This window comes from Pungitius pungitius, chromosome 8 (assembly GCF_949316345.1).
Source record: "Pungitius pungitius chromosome 8, fPunPun2.1, whole genome shotgun sequence".
Classification (NCBI taxonomy): Eukaryota; Metazoa; Chordata; class Actinopteri; order Perciformes; family Gasterosteidae; genus Pungitius; species Pungitius pungitius.
In genome coordinates this window covers 14313629-14337393 of record NC_084907.1, presented here as the reverse complement: position 1 = coordinate 14337393, position 23765 = coordinate 14313629, and the positions used below count along the sequence as shown (strand labels likewise).

At 41.3% G+C, this 23765-nt stretch overlaps 1 protein-coding gene across 1 annotated transcript in view; it reads right to left on the bottom strand.

The window, feature by feature from the left end:
- The window catches only part of LOC119194246 (small ribosomal subunit protein eS26), a 226092-nt gene that overhangs the window by 155679 nt on the left and 46648 nt on the right, over positions 1-23765 (bottom strand). The window lies entirely within an intron of this gene.

Below are 23765 nucleotides of genomic sequence, written 5' to 3'. Positions count from 1 at the left end.
TCCCTGTGAACAGCGACTATCTCAGCAGGAATCTGTAGAAATCAGAGGGAGGAGGGAGACACAGCACGAGCAAGAGGGGACACTGGGAGGATTGTTCCTCTGAGTGACAGTCCTTTTAGTCTTATCTCCTCTCGGCCCTCTTATAGAAAACCAGACGGAGGAGGAGAAAACAAACCTCTGTTGCTTTTCACCCTTGTGTCTCTCCAATTTCTCTCCCTCATTCACCCCTGTTCTTTCTTTCTCTATCCATTCCAATTTTTTATCAAAAACATTTTTTCAACGACCATTACTGATCTGATTTGTTTCACCATGAGACAGTTATGTAAATAATATTCATTACAGGCTCCTAAACAGTTATCTTAATGTCATCATTTTATTTAGATCTAAACGCTGGTGTCATTTCTCATTTTCAACGCTGTATCCTCATCAGTGTGATATACTTCTAATAGAAATCCACACACAAATGCATATATTAGCTGAAAGCCGATCTCGACTTAAATTTCAACCCCGATTGAAAAAAATAAAAGGCACTTTGCCTTAATATGATTGTACACAGTGAATCAATTTACCAATGCTGAAAGATGATTATATTCATCCTCCTTGTCTTTATAAAGATCCTCTTACGTTTCATTAACACAGATGCTGCATGCACCACGTTTCCCCTTGTTTCTTTTTAACACGCATGCTAATCCTGTTGTGTTGTGTGTGATTGTGTGTGTGCGGTGAGAGAGAAACACACGCCACGGTCCTTTTCCGAGCTTAGGTGAGGAGTTTTGGGTGGATTGCATAATCCACTTTTACAGCCGTGGCTGATTGTGGCAGGAGGGGATGGGACTGCAGCGAGGAGTGTGTTCTCACACTCGGTCAACAAGCAACCATGAGTTAGATGCTCACTTAGATCCTCCTCCTCCTGTGCATTCAGGGCTCATATTCTTATCTGCATTTCCTTATAGTATCCTCGTAAATTGCCTGTTTCGAAATACAACACCTCCGTGATGTTTTTCTATTTGATACCACTCTCCTTTTTTTATTTTGCTGTTGACCTCAGCCGGGAGTCGAGGGTCAACAGCTGAGCTCCTGAATGTTTATAGCAGGGAAACAGTCACTGATGAGATGAGATAAGAGGCGGCCGCGTCAGAGAGAGAAACGGACGGGAGGTTATTGACAACACCAAGGCAGGGGGGGAAATAAAGAGTTTAAATTGTGGTTCAAGGCAGAGTAGATTGAGAAGACTGATTAGCAGCTGTTTAAATGATAAATAGGTGCAACATTAATTAACAGTTTAACCAGTGGGGAGTTGGTTAGGCTGCTCCTCTTGTCAAACAGACGACATCTTCCTCTGGATTTTTATCTTGAAAGCAGCTCTGGATGCACTATTTTCCCCCATTTGTCGGTGGTTGATCCCGAACCAGCTCAGTATCCGTGTCTGTATTGGTGTTTGCTATTCCAGTGTAACCAGTATCACCTTCCTACGACAGAGATGATGTTTTTTGCTGATGATTTGATGACAGCAGCCGTGTCAGACAGCTCCACCCTACTAATGAGCACAGACACAGATAAAATCACCCTCACTCCTCTCAACCCTCGCCTGCAAATATAATTAGCTATGATTAAAATGGCCATTGTTTAATTAATACCGCCGCAGCCTCTTCCAGCCGACTCCTCCATTTCCTGCACTTCTTATCTCCCACCCCCCCCCTCAGCTGTGGACGTTTCTTCCCAATGCCTTTGTAAATCATGATCGCAAATACAGGCTCGCGGGTTACACATAAATTTAGTTGTAACTTCAGACTAGTTCTCGCTGCTCCTACAGTAGTGTGAAGTCTTGCATTATTTAGTGTTCAGTTCACCAAAAAATGAATGATCCTGCATTCAAAGTAATTCTGAGGTGTTAGTAGCTAAATGTATTCGTATTTATTGATGCTTCATTGGGTTATTTGTCTTTTAATGCAACTCCTTCATATCTTGTTGGATAAGTGATATCAATGAATTCAGCCAGCTGTGCATTCAAAGGGAATAAAAAGCTCCAAACTTCCCTCTGTTGCAAAGTGAAATAGTTGTGGTGTGTTTGAGAAGAAGTATAAGGTTTCACAAAACTTAACCACGGTATTAAAGCCTCTTGACTTGCATTACTTGTTGCTTTGAATGGTGGTGGTAAAATAAAAGCTGCTGTGAAATAACATTGAAGCCGTTTAATTTAACAGCAAGAAGACAATATCACAGAATAATCAACCCGTGAACATCCTTTATGCCGACAATAAGGAGTGACCGTGTGTCAACCTCTTTGTTATAAATGAACTGTTGTCCATAGTAACTGATTGTGGACTTGTGTTTAACCCGCTCACTTTTTCACTTTCAAGAGGCATTTCTTGCAAATGGGACGTCAGAAGAGACCAGTGAGATCATTTAGGATTCTGCTTCATTCGGGATCATCTGCACCTCTCTTTCAGAGGTTTGCTTTTAAAGTGGCCGTTTCAATTCCAAATTAACTTCTCATCTGCACGGCTATGAGAGTCCTTTAGAAACATTTAATTTTAGCGCAGAATTTGAGGACAAAACAGAAAATCAGCTACTAAACCTGTAAGACCACCATGGTTCTACCCTTTCCTCTGAAACGTTACCATGTCTATTTCCGTGTCTCTTACTCATGGTGAAGGAAAAACATGCAAATTAGTGCAGACGCCTCATTAAAGCGATGGATTGATATGCTTCTTGTATGCCCTGAAATGGCCAAAGCGTTCTGTTTTTTACTGAAGCCTCCATCCTCTCATCTCCCTGGGCATCACCTCAGGATGGGGGAGGCGGTGTGTGAAAGGACAACGGTTGCTGTGCTAGGAATAACACTCAATTGGTACTGCTGAGCTCAGCAAAGTCCTGTGGGGATGGAGGTCAGCATCACCTTGACCTCCCAGCCAGTACTCTGTGTACCTGCTGACGTCCCTCACCAACTGGACCTGCACGTGGGACTCAAGTGATGAGCAGAGGGCAGCGGAGACGATTCAGTCACCGAACTCTAATGGTTCCCTGTGTATACGCACGCAGTTGAGGAAGATATTCAAAAAAGGCGGAGGAGACGTCTTCAATTGCCTCCCTCACTATTCTCTTTGCCCACTTGTTAATCACATTGCTCATAGTTTCTTTAGTTCCCATATTTGTAATCCATGAAGTAGAACAGGCAACTTCAAATACTTCCTTGCTTCAACAAGGGAAAAAACACTTATTATATAACTTATTTCATCTGTTATTTTTGGCTTCATATGATATCAGTTGTAATGTTATTTTATCTAAAAAAATAAGAAAAAATACCTTTTGTAGATATGTCATTGTTAGTTTTTTTCTTCTTTTAATTCTTAAATATCAGTTTACTGAATTTGAAGGAAATGCCTGAAGCGGTTCCCTTTTGAGCATTGTGTTACTACTGAGGGGACTTCAGGCTGCAGGGAGGAGCTTTTAAACTGGAGGTCCACTCCAACCGAAATGACTGCCGGTGGGGTTGTGCGATGTGTGGGGTCATGGAAAAGTCACTTCCACTCTAAAAGATGTCCATGAGATGTCAGTTATTCCTGGATTCATGCTTCATGCTTGTTTCACAAGCTAATGAAATGTCTTCAGGGGAGCCCACTTGGTCTGCTGCAACCCAGAGGTGCATGTTGATTAGTCTACACACATAACAAAGGAACCAGTGCTAACCCTCCTCATGTGTCATGCAGTTTGTGTGATTAGCTTTCTGAATCCACATTGTAAAATATATTTATTTCTTTGTTGTGACACAAACAAGTACATCTATTTACATGTTTCTGTCCTGTGATGCATTTGGCCTGAGATAAACACAAATGTTATTTTTATAGCTGTGGAATTCAAGCCAGATTTCATCAATAAAATGGGCCAGGCGTGGATCATTTAGGTTATCAAATAGAAGCAACTCCATTGAAAAGTCTTCAAGTAAATATGACATCACATTATATTGTCATTACTGATGCATAGATATATAATGATAGTACTGTATTTTACTGATGAAGCCGGTGGAGTTTAGCTTATCATTTTACTTTAAAATCGATTGGGTAATGAAGTCAAGCATGAAACACAATATTTCCTGTTCAAAATCAAGTGGAGTAGATGTCCAGCATAGGATGCACAAGCAGCATACACTTAACCTCGGTACATGTATTTACTTTCTACCACTGCAGGAGTTGCAAGTTACTCTTGATGAAAAGAAATGTTTCTGACCGACAAGCAGCTCACGTCCTGTCGCTCGATTTCAAGACAATCTTACTTTCTTTAACAATTTTACTTGTAACAGATATGTTCAAGAGCAAGTCAATAACCTGCTGTTAGGTGCTGAGAAGGTTTTGTACAGCAGGGTTTTGAAAAAACATTTGTTGAGAAAATGACCCAGATGGCAGCAGTTTGAGTGAAACAATACATTTATTTAATCCTGTTTGAATGTAAAAAATATTGATTAACAGCCACTTTAAATGGGGTTTCAAACTTATTTGGAGAAAACCCCTCACTGCTGAGAGTTTGGTCTGTGAGCAGTTATGTTTCCGTGACTGAGCTGCTGGGCTGCTGTTGTTTCGAGGTGGATAGATCTTTAAGAATCCTCCGTACATGTAGATGTTTATGTAGATGGGACAGCTGCTCCACTGTCACGTAGAGGCTGTTGGTGACACAGAAAACCAAAAGCACACATAACAACCTCAGAATCTCACGCCCGGAAAACTCTGAATGGTTCTTTAATAATCAGAAAAAAATGTATTTTTGGTTTAAAGGTTCTTTGAAGAGTGATGTGCTAACATCTCATTTCAAACCCACACAAACCTCTCTGTACTCCAATGGTTCGGTGTGTATACGCAGTTAATGGTGGACTAGCATGATGGCAGCGTGGTTCGGAAAGGGGCCTTCGAGGGAGACAAACATGGCTCTGGTTCTGTCTGGGACCCGTCTGAAAGACCGGCCCTGTCAGACGGGCCCAAACACTGCCTGATGGGGGCTTTTAGAGGAGCAGAGTGAGTGACGGAGGGTTAGAGGAGATCTGACGCTGCGGCCTGTGGTGCTGCTGTTTGTGTATCCCAAAACTGTGTTTATGAAAACAGTGGCCCGCTGCCCATCAGATACACGCTCTGGGGCTGGGACAGGGACAGCTCCACTTACAAAACTAATAGGAGACAGACGGACAGAGACGAGACAAAGAGAGAAAGCGGCAGGGAAAAGGGGACAGTGAGACAAACAAAACATGAAAACAGGGCCGTGGTGTTCATTTGATGGTCTGAAATAGTATTTTAGCAAAAGCTCTCCTCATCCGTCTCTCTGACTCTTTATTCCATGGTTACAGCCACGACACTTTGTCTTGTCCTCACTCTTTCCAAACATCGTAGCTGAACTCCAGAATAAGTAGAAAGTACTTTGCCTCTCTCACTAATCTCCTACCTTTAATTTGAATCCCCCCCCCACACCCCCTCTGTTTTGCCCCTTTAGCTGTCTTTCTCCTTAATTAGTTTATACCCCTCTAGTTTGCCAGATTGAGGGTGTTGACATCCAGCAGGCACAGCCCCGAATCGAATAGACACACCGCTCACATCACACACTTTCACTTCTGCTACTTTCAAGGAGCATAAATTGCTTTTTTGTGCCTCCCCTTGTTTGTTTGTTTCCCTGCTTACCCCACTGGCTGCTGCAAAAATCAATCTGATGTTTTTCTGTTTGAAGTGGCGGATGCAGAGTGGAGAAACTCATATTCAATGCTTATTATATTGGTATTTTCTATACTATGAATTTGACTGTATTAATATAAATATTATAGGATTAGTGTTTTAACATTCCCTGAACGTTGTGTACACTGTTAAACTCAAAGTTTTATTTTCACTCGTCCTTGATCACTTTAGTGTCATCAAAGGAATGCGGAGGGGGAAACTGCCTCTAAAAGTTCACATTTCAAATATATTAATTGTTTTATGCAGCTTTCATTTATTTTCTAATAATCCCCTGAGGCTGGAAGACTGTTTACTGGCTTTGATTTGCAGTCTTGTAGCTTTTACTTCAAGCGTTAATTAACCTTCAAATGGAGAAATTATAGCTGGCACACGAGTACGCGTTCACGCACACAGCCACACAGACTCCAACAATGGATGAAGAAGGTTTTTCTTCTGCTTTTCATCTGAGATCTCCCTCTCTGCCTGTCGCTCTCTCAGCTCGGTGCACGCACCAGACTTACAACGCGCCAGTCGACAGTTATTCTCTTTCTCTTTCTCCTCCTCGTTCCTTTTGTGCACCAAAGTCGAACTCAATCTGTGCCTCCGCGTTCTTTGAACTTCTGTCAGTGCAGAAATAACATTACAGGTTCAAAGACAACAGATATCTATTTTCTGCTCTGAACCAGTTAATCTGCCTGCCTTTCACTTCCGTTTGTCTCCCTCTCTTGTGCTCTTCTTCGTCCCATACTGTGTGTCATCGTCACGTTTTTTTGTTCAGTTCTGCCGTAGCTGGTAAAACATTTTATTATTTTGATATATGCTCTCATTAGCTGTTCAGTTTAATTAAGAGAGCTCATTCATATGAAAATGGGACGCTGATAGTGATTTCCTTCCCTAGCAACAATCGCCAACCTTGCACAGCAACTCTTAATTAGAATCTGGCTTGATTGACACTGTGTACACACTATACACACTTATGCACACATGCATACATAAGCGTTCTGTGAAACAATATAAAATAGCTGACTTTAGCAATAGAAATTTAACTATATTTGTAGATAATTCAAATACGTATGAATATGCATTCTCATCCTCTATTTTGAATCCAAATAAAATTCAAATGTATATATAAAACCCATTTAAAAGCAAGATTTGAGCTTAGTGCTGTACAATAACAGCAGAAATAAAGATAGTAACATCATTTTATACATTATATTAGCAGTGTATACTAAATATATATATTTATATCACCCTCTCCTCATTTATTTCCTGGTCACGCGTCACATTGTCACCCTCTAATAGGTTAATTCATGCAGTGGTTACTGTTGTGAAAAGATTCCCATCAGGCCTTTCTTCCCTGCATGTGTTTAGCCTCTATACCCCTTGCTCCTCTTTTCACTGCTTCATGGCTGCATGTTAATAATCAGGTGTGTGTACACAACATCCCTGCGAGGAGGCAACACAGGAGCAGAGGCCATTCAAGAGTGAGACTGAACGGCGGATACAGGGACTGATTAAAGATACGTCCTTCTTTTCTTGCCTCGTCTGATTCCACACCCCCTCGCTAAGGAGAAGTTATATCACACACATCTTCATTTGCATGATCATTTGCGCCTCTTTTCTGGGGGTTGATTGTTGGGCAACACTTTCCTCCCTCTCCACCCATTAGGCATTTGTAAGGACACCATCAATTAATACTAGAATATGTGTTTACTGTATGATCATTTTTGCTGACCTGGACATGCCCGTTACGTACACTGCATGTTCGCTTACATCGTAATGTCCCCACATGACGCCAGAAAGAACAGCAGGGTTTTCCCTTACAGGACATTGACTTTTTATCTATTCATTTTGAACTGGTGTATAAAAGCATTTAATTGGGGCTGAAAGTGAAGGGAGTGACAAAAGAGTGTAACGTAGCTGTTTTTATGATGTGTTGTTACACACATGATGAGATTCTTACTTTGTGCTATAAAACATTTTCTTAGTATTTATGTACAAATCTTGTGCACTCACTCAATGGATTATTTTTAGTTTTATTGCTAAAAAGAAGGTCTTAACTTGAGGTCTACCGAAGAGATTTTTATTGTTGTTTTTCATGTGGACTTCATCAGTGGACGGTCAGTTTGCTTAAGAAATATTGTGAATAAAACATGTAATTAATATAACACATAAAAACGTACATTTGGAGGAGCTGGAGCTGGGACAATGACAGCTCCTCTGAGAAAACTAAAACTAAAGACGGACAGAAAACGGCAGTAAATGAAACAAGTAATTAACACATGAATAAGTAAATATACATTCAATCCAATTATTTTTTTTACTTTAAAAAAGTGGGGTTATAGTAAAGTTTTAAATCTGGTTTGTTTGTTAGTAATACAGCAAAAGGTATTTTGGTTAACATTCAGTTTTGGGGAATACAATCTAATCCATTTACACCTTTCAAAATGTCATGGATTTGTTTCATTCTTTCTTTCTTGAATTGTTATTATTTTCTATCTAGAATTTAATTTATGATTAGTGTTACAATCAAAAGCTAAATGTTTTTCCAATCATTCTCGATGACACACGAATATGCTAGTAGTTTTATATTTATTACCAATACTTACAGAGACTGAGATTTAATGTTTAGAAAAGACAACGTCCAATAATTAAATTCCATCAATGGTACTTTTTTTCAAATCTTTTATGTTTGTTTCAAGCCACTCACTTTCCTATTTTCTCAGTTAATATTTTTCAGACACACAAACAAATTCACATGAACGAGTATGGGAATAAGTCGGGGGGAATTCAGCCTGTTTGGGCAGCGTCTCTTGCCACCAGCGTGTCCGACCATCCGCCTGCTCTCGGGAGACGAGAACCGAACTGAAAAATCTGATTAGACGTACTCACGACTCTTATGCCTTGCTCAGAGTTTTGTGCAGATGGGAAGGTTTAATGCAGGATTGGGGTTGAGAGGTTGTCTCTCTACTGATGTCGGGCCCAGGGCTTAAGGGTAGTGTCCCACGGAAATGAGCCATTAAAATTGAGGATTTATTTATTTTTCTCTCTGCCTTCCCTCTCTGTGCATTTGGCACGGGGTGCATAAGTCAGGGAGACTGTTTGGGAATGATTTGGGAGGACGGGACTACAGCCCCCGCGGTAGACCAGCCTGTGAGTTGGATTTCATAAATGGAAATGCAGCTTCGATTATCATGCTTTTATTATTTAATCAGCAATATCTGGGAAGGGGGTTGGGTGTCTTGAATGCTTCCGACTCGCCCAGACGGTAGTTTGCGCACGTAACCGGATCTCTTCTCGTCACAGACGCACATTGCAGTGGAGTTAAGTGCGCAAGCCATTGACTCGCTGGCCTTCTCTTACATCTACTGTAGTTCTCCTCATTACAGCACATTCCTGTAGTTTTGTTTTTCTTTTTGAGAACAAGCCCCAGTCGTAGTTTGGACCGGTTTCAAGAAGATGGGGAAGATGGTGCAGAATCAAGGAGTGTGGTTGAAGTCAGGGATGACGTGCTGCTTTGTCAGCCAGCAGGAAGCCGTGATTAGTGCGTCCAGCAAGCTTTTGATGTGAGGTGTGATGCAGCCATCACACACCAGCAACGAGGGGCGATGAAGCTGAGACAGCAGAAGAGGCAAATCTACCAAATAAACTCTTTGTCGATGATTTGTCCCTGCAGTTGAAAATTATTAATAATCATTGCATGATTGGTAATAAAATAGTAAACCAAGTTATATATGCAGATGCTTGTGGGATTCAGTCCATGTAGCACTGGGATTTTTTAAAATGATTGTTATTATACTTTGATTGATTGAGAGGTGCATTGGTAATAAAATAAATATAAATATTTAAAAAATCAGTAGCTGGCTGGCTGTTTTCCAAACAGGAATAGTGCGTAAACCATCAAATGGGGAAATTAAACTTGGTAAAAATGTGGAAAAGAGACTGCAAAATACAAAAGAATAAGGTTTTCAATCATTCTGACCGGTCACTTCTGTCCCGACAAACCTTCATCTCTCGACTATAAACTGTGAAACACCCACTATACACAGGTTTTGTTGCTGCGTATGTTTTCTGTACACACCAGCTATGAAACACTGAAGTGTCAGAGACAAGTAGTTGACACATTTTTATTTACAACTGCAGTCGTGTTTGTTTTAGTTCGGCAGTAATTTGTATTGTCCAGAGATCATGTAAACACCACACTCACCACAAGCATGATGGCCATTGTCTGCTGATCCCTCCGCGTATCAATCTCCATGCTCCCAGTGTCTGTTTAATGGGAGGCACGGTTGATGTGAAACCTCAGTGAACTCTGAGGTCAGAGTAGATCTTCAGGATCACTTCATATGGGACGGCTTAGCGGGCCGCCTCACTCATCTGGATTTTGTTTTGATTTATAGAGGACACATTTTGGTTTACTCGTTCATTTTCTGCCTTTTGATGATCCCGTTCTTTCATCCTTAGCCTGGTGAAGTCAAACTGTCTCCAAACATTTTTCTCTGGTTCCTCATGTTTTTTTGGTAGCATTTTATTATGAAGTTCCAAAGGGGGTTCTTTATTAGGTTACAAAACAACAACATTTAACTAAAAATGTTTCTTGCATCTGTATTTATTGAGATGACTAAAGTTAAATTTAGCTTTTTTTTCCTTAATTGCATCAGCTTTTCTTTGTGTGTGTGTGTGTGTGTGTGTGTTTGTGTGTGTTTGTGTAGAAGTTATGTTATAATGAGGGAGAGCTTTCTCTCAACTTTATAAATATAACTGTATAGAACTTTATCTTTGAATGACTCATACTTAGCATACTTCACTCCGTCCTAAGTCCTGGACAGTGTTAGTGATTCTGTTCGTCTATATTTTGTTACCATGGATGATTGTTTCCCTGGGTTTTGTCATTTCTGTTCTTTTTGTATAAATATTAATTGAAGCAATTTAATTAATTAGAACATGTTGAATAATAATTTCCCTCCCTTCAGCTGCCTGTGAAAACACTGCAGGCAAGGTATGATGTGAGCATAACCGACTGTACCCACTCAAATAGGCATCCACATAATTGCTAACACAGGAAAAATGGACACATGTAGACATTTACAATCAGGTTATCCTGCTTTCATCCATCGGTTGAGGCCCCCAGGCTTTGAAAACCTTTCAGTGTCTTGCTCTGAGCTCAAACCATATGGTTATTGTGGTTAGTCAGAGTGTAATATAGAACCTTAATTACATAACTCCCACCTGGAGAAGCAGGCTTTGAACAGCCATTATTAAGCCTGGTGCCGAGATAAGGCAGCCATTAGCCGAGCTTCATCATTTCATGGCCACTACAACAATAAGAGTGACAGCCCCTTAACGTTCACTGAACCCACTGAGACGTGCTGCTTTCTCTCTTTTAGGCATGTCTGCAGGCGCGGCGGAGGGTATTGTGTGTGGGTCAGAGGCCGTTTTAAATGAGCAATAAATGTTAAATCTGCCTGACATCTTCAGTATCTGTTACTGCAAAGAGCATGCTGGGGAGGAGAGGGAGACAAAAAAGCGGGAGTGAGACTGGTAGACGGAGAAGATGAGATCAATAGGGGCAGAATGGAGGATTGATTCAGGCTCTTAGATCTTTTAGATTAGTGGCTCGATTAGAGACAAATATGGAGGCTTATTCATGTGACCTTAGCAGTGACAGCCTGAACTAAGTGGTCATAGAGTAATTACAAACCCAATACCCCAATGAATGCTGGAGATTTGGAGATGCAGCGCTGGATTTTCTAGAATCTTACAGGACAAAAAATGTCTTTGGCCCAGTTTTTGACACGACTACCACGTCAATAATGTCTTCTCATCGGCCAGTGAAACTACACCATCCTGGTGTCTACTTTTACACTTGAGGGCAGTTTTTGTTTTCCCGTGAAATATTTTTCCAACGCAGAAAATATGAACCACGGAGGCTTCATGTGATCTGAATGTCCAAGTCCAAAAATGAAAGCCCATGTAAATGGAAGCAAATACACTGTGTGTTATCTTTGGGTTCTTATACTCTTGTTTGTTTGTGCAGCTCCTTCCAACCACCAAGGGAGTTGAAAGTGTTATTAAAACACTCACATACAGTAGAAAACTAAATATAAGAAATATAAGACATAAGTTGAAAAAAAAGTGCGTTTACTAGTGTAGTTCAACATATGACACAGTTTGCCATGTACACGTACTGTATCTAAACAAGTAAAAGCCTCCTGAGCAGAAAAGGAAATCCGAATAGGGTTGCCACCGACGGGGGGGGGGAATATTTGTATTCTCAAATACAGGACTATTTTGTATTTTAAGGGCCGTGTGGCAGCCCTAGTCCCCATCCACACGGTCATCTGAAGCTAATCCCTCCATCATCTACGTGCTCTGAGCCCAGATGTAAAACATCTCAAGGTGTGTTTTCAGATCTGAAGTTTTCTGGTAACTTGACTTTGCAGACAGTACTCACCGTGTGAGGAGGTGTTTGCCTGCACTTTGGTGCTGTCTTTGTGTTGGCATTGTGTGTTGCGGCCTGTGTCCTGTCTAATTAATAGAGCTGGCGGGTTGTTTGTGATTGGCAGGTGGAGTTTGCTTCTGTTGCCCACACTGATATGACTGTGAGAGATACAACAACAAAAAACACTTAGAGCGGGAATTAGAGCGAGGGATCCCCTTATTCTTCTACGCTCAATGCTTCGGTGCGGTCGGCCATTTTAAATTAGATTAATAAAGTTAGAAGCTTAATTATTTTTGGTGCTTTGAGCTATTATTCTCCTCTATGGGAAAATGAGGGATCTGACGAGAGAAAAAAAAAAGTATATATAATCCCTAGAAGACAAATGTAGTTGCTCAAAATCTGAATTATTTTCCCCACTTCTCGTGCGTCTCTCCTTCAGTCCCCTACAGGCATAACTTTATTTCTTTCACTCATCATTAGATGGGCTCCAAACAAAACAAACCCAATTAACCTAATTTCTCCCCCTTAAGTCTGGAAGTGCACGTACACACAAACACACACACACGTGCACACACAAATGTGTTTCTGGCTCTAATACTGGTTCTATCATTTTAATAGTAGTATTAATGTTCATAAGCCCTCGTAGCGACAGCCTGAGTGAGTGCAAAGAGTCATAATCACCGCAGCCTGTCACTGCCTTCACTTTCAGCCCCACACATGGTGTTTTTGGCCAAACGTAATTCAATCAATTCGCGCTAACTCTGTCCTCCTCCCTTCTTTTCCTGCTGAACTTGTCAGGTCATGTACTGGGGCTCATGTGTGTGATTGAGGCCTCCCTCTCGTGTCTGGAAGGGGGGGGGAGACGGCCCCGTCGCATTGGGACCCAACTTCCCTCAGCTGGGAAACAATTACCCCCGCACCTACTTCCCGTCCTTTCTCCTTTGTCCGTCCGCCACTATTCTTTTCTTTCTCTCTCTTGCGTTAACACTCTGTCTCTTCTATCCCAGTCCCGGGGCTCTACATACCCCTTTATTTATTTATTCATCAGGAGACGGAAATGGACCCCCACCAAGGGAAGAGGGGTGAGAGGGAGGTGAATTGTGAATGCGTGTGTGTGTGTGTGTGAGTGTGTGTGTGTGTGTGTGTGTTTATGTGTGTATGCAGTTTACCAGGTTAGAAGCAGTTCTTGCAGGTACCCTGCAGAGATTTTGACCACTGGTGTTGATTCAGGCAAAGATTGTTACGAGGATGTTTTGCATAATGCATGTGCACATGACATGATAAACTATCCCGTTGACGCTTTCGACTAGGAAGGCACCAACAAAGTCCAGAAAAGACTGCTAGCTAGTAAACATGGACGTAAATAGTTACGTAAAAATATTAAGATTGTAAATGTGCATTTTGTCAGGCCTCCAAGATTCCACACAAAGAGTGCAGTTTGTAACACTGCAAATTCACTTTCATCCTTAATTTTAAAATGCTTATGTAATGTTGGGCATTTTTAGCAGAGGAACCATTGAGAATGTTGCCGTGGGCAACAAAGCAGACTATCTGCATCTTCTTCTCCAGTTTAAACCTCAGCCTCAAAAAATGTACTGAAATATTTACCAAAACTGGAAAAAACAAAAATGAAACAGGCTTACCATGAGATGAGAAGCTTCGATTGTGTGGTGCACTTGCCGACTCCTTCCTGTACGCGGCCTTTGCCTGACCTCTTGAAGGCCCCTTTGAAAGAAGTCAAGGACTTCTGCTTTGCCGCTTTGGGCTGGAGGTGCAGAAACGGGGTGAGTCTAGGTTCAGAGTGCCGGCTTTCTGTTTGCCCCACAGCGTCCGTTATCCTCTCCATCACTGCAGCACGTTGTTGTAATTGCAGCCTGTGATCTCCTTCTGGGCCAGCTTTCATTTTTTTGAAGGCCTTTCAAATGTTTTCCTCCACACTGTTGTCACCCTTTCGCTTGAAAATAAAATCAACCAAGTGGGAACTTCATGGGTCTGTTGTAAACATCACTAATAATAAACAATCAGGCAAACAGAAAATAAGAGTTGATAATAATTAGATTTATTGTGTTCTGCTTGCTATGTCTGTACTTAACAAAGCATACATTTTGAATGGTGTAGGACACAAAGGGTGCTTTAAACATATCACAGTCTGAATGGTTTGTAAAGAATGCTTTGCTGTAGGTTTGTACTCGCTGAGGCAGTGTCATGTAAAATGTCGGAGATACCAATAAGTCTTTTTTTTTTACATCTGCTTTGTTATTGAATGATTTTAAATCAGACTTAAACAAAGTAATACATTTTTGGGTGACACAGTAAAATAATAAATGGCACCAATGTGAGTTTCTTGTGTGGTGAGAATGAGAATGGTGTTGTACAAATAATTCAAAAAGCATCGTTTTACTAAAAAGACTGGGTCAAATATATGTGTTTTGGCCTGTGAGGTATTCAAAACATTTTTTTAACTATTGAGTAAGTGAGTGTGTGTGTGTGTGTGTGTGTGTGTGTGTGTGTGTGTGTGTGTGTGTGTGTGTGTGTATGTGTGTGTACGTTTGAGTGGCTGGTGCTCCTCACCTGCAGGGCCAGGCCTGCTTCCTTATCACTTTTAACCCTTCTCCTCAGCTTTTATCGTACCATGAACTCTGATCTGATTGGCCTGTCTCTCGGAGGCCTGCTCGGATTGGGAGGTCCTCGCCCCTCACTGCAGGGGAGCATAGATTCCCAGATGATACTCAATATCATATCATGGCTCACATGCTGTTTCCAACACATTCTTGCCTTCTCCACACGCTGTGGTGCTTACATTTGAATTGATCTAACAATAGATGAAATGATGTGGGAGTACAAACAGAATGTGACTTTCTAGAAATGTATTTCCCTTTTCTCAAGTAGACCACTGTGCAGAAGTGTGAATACATTTCCATCTTTTACTTCAGACCTTTTCAAGTGGATCTAAGTTTATTTTTAGCACACCATCATTATTTGAGTTAGAATGGTATTTTACATGAAGACATATGAAGACTTTATGTATTTATATTATTATATTCAACAAAATAATACTTAAAAATGAAGCTCTTCTTTACAACAGTAAAATGCAGCTCACACAATAATGTCTTTTGGCAGCCACTTTTTAGGAATTAGGAGTACCATAACATACATTTACATATCTATACTACATGTGTTTGCCTAAATGTGTTCACATTTTGTCTACTTACTCTGTAAGATGTTGTTCTTTATCACCACCGAGAGCCCACTTCAGTAGAGTTCTTGTCTTTGATATTCCAGTCCTGAAATATGTTCCTCTAGGGGGTAGTAGTAATCAAGAAGGGTCAAGCGGTGGACGATGGTTAGGTTTGTAAATGTGTGCGTGCATTTGCTTGTGTGAACACATGCTTTCTGAAAAAAGAGAAGACAAGTTTAATATTTATGGAGGATTCTCTGCATCCACATTAAACTCTGGCACCCTTTTCTCCAAATGCTTGTTTGAACGTTTTACAATCAGGGAGCTCAGTCAGATTGATTATCAATTACTTTGTTTGTAGTATTTGTGGGACTTGTCAAGTGGGAATATTACATAACTATAAATGTATAAATCTAAAGGGTTGTGTTAAAATATTTACAGTGGACTAAGTATGTATGTAGCCAGCTATCTTTCCCTTTTCCCCCAAACTGTGATAATAATCTGCTGTCTGAGGCAGAGATGAATGCATCACATGTTTGATGTGTGCAGACAGTAGCCCTCAACATCTTTGAAAAATCACTTTGAAGGCTGCTTTTCATAATAACGCTTTGGCTCAAAATTGGCTTTACTTCAAACAAAGTGTATTTCTGTAAAGCGTGAGTAACACATTCCGTCTTCAATGAGGAAGGCCAAATCAAGATGTTCTTGTCTTCTTAGTGGACTGTTGCAAAAGTACATGCAAATTGTATTATAGTTAATTACAATTCACTATATGACCAGACCAATCACTTTTGTTTTGTAATATGCATTCAAACATCTTTTTTCACATCCTTTCATTGAATATGGCAAAGTTGAACTGAAGTGTATGACAAATTGTTTATAATGCTCATGAGGTTTTTCCCTTTTGCCCTGAACGATTCTCTCCATCAGTAACCGGCTCAGACCTTGAGTTCAATGGTGTATATCAAACACATCCAGATCTCAATTATCATTCTTAATGAGGGAACGACTCTAGAGGGATCCCTTTTCCATCTGCAACCTTCAAAGGCCCTTAAAAGAACATTTGAGGTTCTTTATCGGACAAAGTTTCTGCTTCATTTGAATAATTCTCCTAAATCGGCCGGAGGGAGATATGAGAGTAAAGAGCGAGGTCCTAAAGTCCTGGAGCTGAAATGAGATCTGGCTATCACAGGAAGGGAGATGTTGTAGCCTATGATATGGATTAGAGTTTAGGGATCTTTATCGTTCTCTTCCTTTCTTTTTTCCTCCTCTCCTCCACCCCTTTGTTTCTCTGGTGTTTGCACTCCAACCATCACATGTGCACCAAGTATTCACCTACACCTACATATTACATACACACTTGCTCAGAGGTAAACGAAGGGTCAGGAGGTGTTGGAGGGGAAGAGAAAACGTCTCCGATGTGTGCGTGTCAGTGGGCCTGTATCTCATTACATAGGAGTGTGATAGCCATCAGAGTCAGAATAATATTTAGCACATGCTGCTTGCTAATGAAGCGGTAATGTCCGCAGACTGGAAATGAGAACCAGAGTGGTCTTTCTTTCTTTTATCCCCTCATCTTCACGGCCGTCGACTTCCCAACTCTGTTTTGTGTTCAATATTGATGATCAAATCATTCGATCTAACAGTTCTGCTTGGCTTGGATGTGACATAAGCAAATGATTTTAGTTTTAAATGACTAATTGTAGAACCTTTATTCAGCTGCTGTTTTGTTATTAGTTGATTCTTCTTCTGATTTATGAGCCAAATCACTCAACTTCAAGGTGACAAACCAAATTACTGTATTAGACTTAAAAGATCGATGAAGAGCTTTTTGGGGAAAAAACAATATACTTAAGCATTACCAGAGTAAAGAAGTCATAATTGTGAGTTTTATACTGCAATAAAAGTACAGCTTATGCAGCAGAATGGCCCCTTTCAGCTGTCAATGTTATTTTATTATATATTGTACTGGATTATTGTTACTGATACAAATCTAAGCTCTCAGTCACAGTTTATTTCAAACCTGAAAAATTGTATATATTTTTGATTGATTTACTTTAAATGAATTGTAATTAAAAAGCTCATTATAGATAATCTTAGTTGGCAAAATAAGGGTACAATATTTCTTTCTGAATTGCAGTCGACTGTCAGTATAAAGAAGCATCGCATTTAGATACTCAAGCAAACTAAAAGTACTACAGAGTTGTGCACAATGGGCGTCATATTTTGCATTTACAACTCACGTGATACATAAAAAAAGGTACAACAAAAAAAGTTGGAATTTCAATATTTTGCAAAATAGCAGCTAACTAAGAGGCGTTATGTCCGTCTTGAGCACATTTATTGTCAATTTATTACAATGTCTGGATTGATGGTTTTAACACTTGAAAATAAAACTTTACTACTCCTAAATATTATCTGGAGATTCTCAGACCACACTCAGGCTGTGAGGGTGGATTCGGCCAATTATCGAAACATAAATTAGGTTTTACAGCTCCACAGTAAATAACGCTTAATTATACTTATGTACTGACAATCCCATGCTAGTTTATTCTTTGTTATTGTCTAACTGCTTTATGTACAGTAGATTAATTAGTTGTTTGATCCGACAGTTGTTACAGGACTAAACATTGGTCATGTTATGTTATAAATGCAAACAATTAAGCGGAGCTGTGCTTTCTTTAATTATATGAAATGACATTAAAAGAATAAAGCCTTTTTGTAATTCATGCACATCAAACTTTAAAGCCAAACAACCTCTCCACCTCTCTGCTTTACACACACAGACACACAAACACACACACACTCACACACACACACACACACATATTAATTCATTGTTTGCAGTCGCTAAAGGGCAAATGCAAATCATTAGAAAGTTAAACCAAAGGAGAAAGCAGATCTGAACTCGGCTTAATGCCATTAAGTCGGTCTGTGTCATTCACCCTCAACACAGCCTTCTCTCTCTCTCTCTCTCTCTCTCTCTCTCTCTCTCTCTTACCCTCGTGCACACACAAAAACACCTGCACAAAAGAAAAAAGTGATTGTTTCAACTTTCACCCAAGCCCCCCCCTTTCCCTTTCTCCTGCCCGCTTCCTTGTCGAGAAGATTTACATGCTCTTTTTTTCTGGCTCATTTATGCAGAGACTATCCAAACTCTGTAGCCCCCCCCCCCCCCCCCAAACCCCCCACCCTCCGTCACTGCACAAACACAGCTGACAGGAGGTGGGGGCGCTGCCATGACACGGTCGCGTGCCATCTAACAAATCCCTCTCAATCGGCCAGCCAGCAGGCCCCCGAGTGGGCTTGTGTGTCTTTTAAATGGGCTTCAGTTTTGGAGTGTGCAGCAGTTTTTTTTTCTTTGAATCATGTATGTGTTTGTGTGTCGGTACTGGTCCATGAATGTTGTGTCCCTTCCTAGCTTCTCCAATAATTATTAATGATTAGTGTAATGCTGTTTGTCCTCCACATCAGGTAGGTCATAGGATCATTAATGGATTTCTTATTTTAAACACAGATTGAATGATTTGGAAAGACAGAAGTTTGTTTTTGAGCCGGCTTTTTGTATTCATCAATCATCAGTCTGATCAGTTTGCCAATCCCGATCAATCAGAATCCTATAAATCCATCTTATCTTTTTTTGTTTTAAAAAGATTTCACCAAAGTCTAGTATCTACTTTGTAAATTAGGTTTGTAAAATCCAAAATGCTGCAGCATGTATTGCAAAGTCAAATTGAAAACAAGTCTGCAGTGATGCCATGTTACCGATCTTATAGTATTAGCATGCTAACATGTTTTAGTTTGGGCTAAGTACACTGAGTGAGGAGCGGGAATGTCATAAGTTGAGTTAACCAAAGCTGGATTCTCACAAACCACAACATGCAAAAATGACAGAATAAAATATCTCACAAAAATGAATCCCCTCATTCTTCAAGTGATTGTCAGGAGCTACTGCAGCAGCGCCTGTGTGACAACCCTGAGGTGTTCCCCAGACAAGACTTTTTATTCATTGAATGATGAGCAAAGGATGACACTGAAAGATGGAAATGTTTTTCCTGTTCTTCCACGTCACAGAGTTGGATTTATCCCGACACCCGATTAGTATTATTTTGAAAAGTGGTGCCCTTTTTCAAACCGTTTCTAACGGTTGCTGATGGTCCTAACAAACAGTAAATGTTTGTCCTAATGATGGCGCTACACAATGTCTGTGTGGATAATGAATGTCTGAACCAACCTTAATCCTTCCAAGTCAGTTAGATTCTTCCTCTGGAGACCAAGACATTTTTACAAATAAATACAGGTAATATCAAATTTTATTGAGATTTCTCAATCTCAAAAGTGACGTTTAAATTTACCGACCAAAAGATTGTCTTCTGCTTTAAAAAAAATGAAAACATGCAAGGCTTGAACAATTCTTTTGATGAATGATATAACTTCTGATCATTTAGCTCTGATTCTGGTCTCTATTCTAAATCAAGTTTCCAACCAACTTCATCCAGCTTTTCCTGCGTGACCTTTGCTTTATCACACTATATAAAGAGGTCGCTGTTTGTCTTTGCTTCTGTTAAGATGCTATAAAAACATAGTGATGTAATAACAGGTGGTGGTCTATTCTGCATTGTTTGTCACAGTGTCACATTCTAGACAGAGATTCTATTTATTTAGGTTAATTTTCCAGTTTGAATTATGCATGTGAAGCATTACAATGGCCCACATTATTTCCACGAGTTTATATTGTGCGCATGTCTTCTTCTTACACTATGTGTCACAGATGGATGGATGTGCTTTGCTGTGTGGCATTTTAACCAGGTCCTTAGAAACAACTCTGCAGCTGCCTGCTTCAAAATGGGCACTGCGGGTTAAGCACACACCTACTCACACACACACTCACACACATACACACGCACTCACACACATACACACGCACTCACACACATACACACGCGCGCTGCAGCCCTCCAGCTTTCCTCAGTCCAGGGGGCAGTAAAGTGGTTATCTCTCTCTTTCAGATCCTAATCTGACAGAAGCTCCTGCCTGTTGCCAGGATACCCCTTGGGCGTCAATCTCCATTTAAATCCTCGCTGCCTCCCCGCCCACCCATCAACACCAGCCCTGTACACCCTCCACCGTCGTCCTCCACTCCCCCCCCCCCCCCCCCCTTCTCACCCCCGGCCCCGAGGGTCCGATCTCTCCTTTCTCACCCCCCACCAAACTCCCTCCTCCCAGTTGGACTGTGACGCTTGCATCGGGCTGAATTCACACAGGGCAGCGGGTGACACACGGATGCTCTGGAATCAGCCGCCATTCAGGAAATGCACGCATAGTGGGCTTTTACGGCCGGTGCTCGCTTGGTGGAGTTCGTTTGACAGGCGGGTTTTCAGTGTGCTTTGGCATAGTTTCACACATGTGTGTACAACTGTGTACAACCGGCGGACAGTGGGTCTGGTGTAGCTGTGGGAGGATGTGGGCAGAGTCTGCTTTGCTCTGACAGATGAGGGGAAAGGATGGAAAGATGGAGCGATAGGACGTCTGATGTCTGGGAGAACGTTCTGCGTTCGTTCTCCTCCTTCTCTCTGTCCTCCCGTAGCTTTTCAATGGAGATCCATTGTCTATGTTGGAAGGGGCATCTTGAATGTTGACCCCTCACCCAGAGGTCACAAGGGGAGCTGGGTGGATGAGAGAGAGCGCATAATTACAGAACAAACACAAAGACGAGCCCACTGAGATTCCCGGCCCTATGTAGCATCTTCAAGAAGCTGTTTGGTGGTGCCTGTTCATCAATCTATTGCTAAATGATTAAGTCTGGCAGACACCTGCTGGGAGGCGAAGTGTATTTACTGTGGTAAGAACTTATGTGGAGGAGGTTTTTGGTGCTTTTTTTTTCTACAATAAATGCTTATTTCTTTTCCCTTGTATCTTGTAGGGTTAGATAAAGATTCCCGCTTGTTACAACACCCACAGATAAGATACATGAAGCTAGAAGATCATGGTTCACGAAGGAAGGGAAATAAAATGAGGATGTGATGGGTATCACTTATATTGAAGAAGAAAGATTGATTTTACAATTTTCAATTTCAGCAACCAGGAACCCTTTTTGATGGCCAGTCAGTACTGTTATGAAACACACTTTGGTGTGTACACAATATCAGAATTTCACTACACGATTATCATGGCCAAATGTCTTCAGGAAAACAACATCGTGATGTGTGAATAGTAGCGCTATCAGTCAAATTTATGCGGCCTTGGGAGTCGCAGGATTATTTACACAATATCATCGTTTTGCAATTTTTTAACCGCGAAGGGAAAAGTGGTTCAGACGGACGTATTGGCCGCAGAGAGAGAAGCTTCCCACCGGCTTCACCTCCGGTGGGATCACCAGCTTTGTGTCGAGTGGCCGCGATCAACTCTGGGGGGGCTATTAACATTCACAAAGAGTCAGGTAGAATATCTATCTATTTCACCGGGATGAAGAGCACACATGACGAGTTAACAAGAGAGATATACTTTGGTCAATTTGCCAACCAAGGGATCGATTCCCCTCTCAAACTGGATATTAAAACATGTTACAAATTTACATTTATGTTACAATGATATCAAATCAATATTTTCACTCATCTCATTATCCTTGATCATCATTATCAATGCCACTACGCCACTAGTCCAGCACACAGATGATAGTTACAGAGTGATGGAGATCAGAAAAGTCTAGATTAAGAAAGAAAAACATCTCGGTCTCATCCAAAGAAATTATATTCACGTTGGAAAATTCTCCATCTCATTTGCTCATCTTAATTTAACTTCAGTGAGAATGTGGAACGTTAACGGAGAGTTATGTTTTATAGAAGTTACTAAAATCAAAACCTTACCATATCGCCCATATTTTATTTCCCAAGTCTGTGATCTGTCTTTACATTAACAACTCTGTAGTTGCAATGTGCAGAATGTAAAATGAATCCTTCAATATCTATGTCCGGCAGTTGGGTTGGGAAAAAACGAGAATCGACAAACTCGACGGGGTGATTTGTCTTTTTGCCCCTTGCAGTGCAGTTCACATGGAGCCGTTGCTGGGACTCCCGAGAGTCAGTGCCCAAAGTGCCACTGCTCAAAGGACCCTGGGTTTTGGGTGGAGGTGTATGTGCGTGACCGCTGTCCACTTGGCCCACTCCTGGACGGTGTGTCACTCAGTCTGTCGTGTGCTCGGGGCACCCGAACCCTTGCGGGCTGACGGCCCGGCGGCCCGGCGGGCGTAGCTCAGCCGCACGCTGCTCCACCTGGCTGATTGATGCGGGCCCGTTTGAAGTCCTCGCAGGGAGAATGAAGCTCATTCATGAGGCGCTGCAGCCTGCATGCTCCCCGGGCCCACCTCTCACTACTATCCCTCCACTCTGTTAACAGCTGAAAGGCTACACGACTCTGAGCTCAGAGTGGAATGAAACTGAGGTGGATGGAAAGCGATATGATGGATAGCTTCAGGATATTGTCCATCTGTGTGGAGCTGCAGCCTGTTTGCGGTTTTGCTTATCGGCTCGCCTGATTTGAATACACAGTGCTATGTGTGAAAATATGACCTGACCTAGTTATTTTTAACATTAATTCCTATAACAAAGCCGACCCCTAAAATATTATAAGTAATTTTAAAGTTTTTAAACAGCAAAAACAGATTATTTTTTTAAGTGATCCATACATTTTTTCATTAACAAAACATAAAAAAATATCGATTCCCAGTCAAATTTGCAACATTTTTGCATTTTTTCAAACATGATTATCAGCATTAGTGTTTGTTTGATTGATCATTTTGATCATTCTTTTGCGCACTATAAACTTGGACTGAGGCGGCCTAGGTGTGTGCCTTTAGTCATTATTTAAGCTCAGCTTAAAGTTAGCACGCTGCCAGCTCTAGTTTATTTCTTACTGCACAATAACAAAACAACAAGTGCATTATTAAAACCTAAATCAGCTTCTACTGTCAAACAGCAGCACACAGTGAAATGTTTCCTCTGTATTTAACCTACCCCGGAGCTCAGAGCAGAGAGGAGCTACACTGCCAGCGGCCAATATGGTTTATAATCTTTTAAGAAGAATAGTGACATCTCGATATGCAGGACACCTAACACAATCCTTTATCCATTAAGGAAGTGGGGTTTTTTCTGTGTTATTGTGTGTGTGTGTGTGTGAGTGTGCATGTACATGCTGGTCAATTGTGTGTTTTTCTGGAGTATGGGTCCCTTGCAATTTCTATCAGAGAGATCTGCCGTTGACAGGCAGGGTCAAGGTCAGTTCCTAGCCCTCTCACCACGCTTTGTCTTTGGGATCCCTGGAATGTGCAGGAATGTGGGATCCGACAGGTGGAGGGATCCTCCATCAGAGACAGACACCCAGACGCAGCCCCCCCGAACTCACCTCCTGCCTCTTCCCCCCTCCTCTACTCCCTCAACCCTCGGCCTCCACACTTCCC